We start from the raw sequence: 2,373 nt of genomic DNA, 5'->3' as shown, positions 1-2,373 counted from the left end.
CGTTTCTCTAAGTCAAACAATTTTTTTCTCCAAATGTCCTCCCACCTTAACCAGAAACAAGTTCATTTTCCTGGAACATGAAATTCAATTTTCACGATCGAACACACACACACACACACTCGAAATTCGGAGAGAGAGAGAGGGATTTTCGATTTTTTTTCAAGATTCTCAAGAGGATCCGTCAGACATGTTCCAGAAGACACTCCACTTTAAATAAACGGACACACTGGCCTCCAAAAAACACACACACACACACACAGACACGCACAAAAATTCGAATATCACGAGGCCTAGAATTGAAATTAAAAAAAAACAAAACAAAAGAAACTCGTGGGGGGCGATAGTTGCCCGTCGATGTTCTGTGCGGAACTGACGATCGTGCGGGACTAGCAAATGTGGAGAGTGCGTGTAAAAAAGATTGGGAGAGTGTGCGCGCGCGAGAGATCTGGGTGAACCACCACCGACGTAATAGCGCCCGTCGTCAACGACGACGGCCATCAAGAGAAACGGGCGACGGACCGATACACACACACACACACTCGGAGAACAAACGCTGGGCGAGAAAAAAGAAAGAAAAAAAAAGACGGCGCTATGCGGCAAGAGCGGGACCGACGCCATCGGTTCCTTCCCCTGCTGTTTTCTGATTGGTCGACAGTCGGCGTGAATTGAGAAGCGAACGAACGAGCCAACGAGAAAGAAAAAAGAGATCCCTCTTGAAAATAGAAAATCCTGGCGCAAAACCGCTGGATTCTGCTTAGTCTAAATAGATGTACACAAAAACAGTGGACCGGATATTTAGATCCCGATTTTCTTTTTGGCCCAGCGTGAAAGAAAAGAATAAACGAGATTTTGTTTTCCACCCGAAATGAAGAGGGAAAAACAAACAAACAAACAATTGACATAAAATTTAAAAGCGATTAAAAAGAATGAGGCCTAATGCATTTAAAACACCTGTGACATCATAGATTTCCAATTTTCAAAATGCCCACCAAAAACGAACGTTATCAAAAAGCGACGGGATGACGTCAGCCATTTCTAATGAATCCAGCAGTCGCCACAATTTGTTTTCGGCCTTTAGATGGTGCCCTAATTGATTATGCAAGATCCGATGACAATCCCCCCCCCCCCGTTTGCAAACGCGTCTCAATTTCAGTTGACACATCAAATGTGTTTTGTTTTGTTTTTTCAACGAGAAAAGCCCACCCAAAAATTGGAATATATCAATTTCAATGTTTGCCGGGGCACAAGATGACGTTGTCACAAACAAGGCAACACGTCCCACACAAGGAAATTGAATATCTTGACAGGTTTGTGTGACATAGTCAAAAATGACCACTGAGCGCACACATTTTTAAGTACGTGCTGTATCAGCTCCGGCTCATTATCTCTCGGTCAAACAGACGAACAAACAAAATGATTATCCGATCGGATCGGTTCAAACATTCAAAATTGAGCTACTGTACAAAAAAATGTGATGAATTCACCTTACCGTTTTTGATAATCTTGGATGAATCAGGATCACACACACATCTACACTGTCACACGAACACTTAGCACGAGGTCGCACTAGAGCAAAAAGAAAATCGAGTTCAATTGGTTTGTGCTCTACTTCAATATTTGCACTGCCACAAATGTTTCCAACAATTGTTTGTGTCCCTCGTTTTTTGAAAACACGTCACTCAACACCTATCACACACACACACACACATATCAAAAAAACCTTTCTTTTCAAACTTTGATCATGTCTCACATCATTAATTCAAAATTATTACGGGTTGTGTGTGTGTGTCTGGCCATTTATTTCTTTTTTTTTTTTTTTTTTTTTTTTTTTTCAAAAATGGCCTTTGCGTCTGCGCACGTCGGTTTCCCGCCGGAGTTTTTCTTTTTGATTATTTCTAGTTGTCACACACACACACACACACACACATACACATACACACACACGTACACTTTAAATTAAAAAATAAAAAAAATATTCCCCCCCAAAAAAAAAAAAAATAACATTCGACCGGTCCAGAAGCGCGCGCGCGTACAAACGGGCCAAAGTCTGGAGACCGACTGGAGCGCTCCTGTTGTGGAGTCGTGTAGAGAAGAAGAAGAAGAAGAAGAAGAAGAAGAAAAATGAAAATGGTGGTAGGGAGGAAAATGAAAAAAAAAAAAAAAAAAAAAAAAGTGCCAACTGGACTCCCCTTTATCCACCCGACCCCACTTTAACCACCCCTCATTTCTAGAGCCCGCGTGGTTGAAGTTCGCCTTTTTTTTTGTGTGTGTGTGTGTGTGTTGTCAGCCGATTGCCACCACCAGAGGGATATAGGGAGGGCGACCTGGAAGACACACAAACTGTGCCGCCTTCTTCTTTCTTGTTATCCCCTG

This window comes from Daphnia carinata, chromosome 9 (assembly GCF_022539665.2).
Source record: "Daphnia carinata strain CSIRO-1 chromosome 9, CSIRO_AGI_Dcar_HiC_V3, whole genome shotgun sequence".
In the NCBI taxonomy this organism is placed as follows: domain Eukaryota; kingdom Metazoa; phylum Arthropoda; class Branchiopoda; order Diplostraca; family Daphniidae; genus Daphnia; species Daphnia carinata.
Note: the sequence above shows the minus strand (reverse complement) of the source record.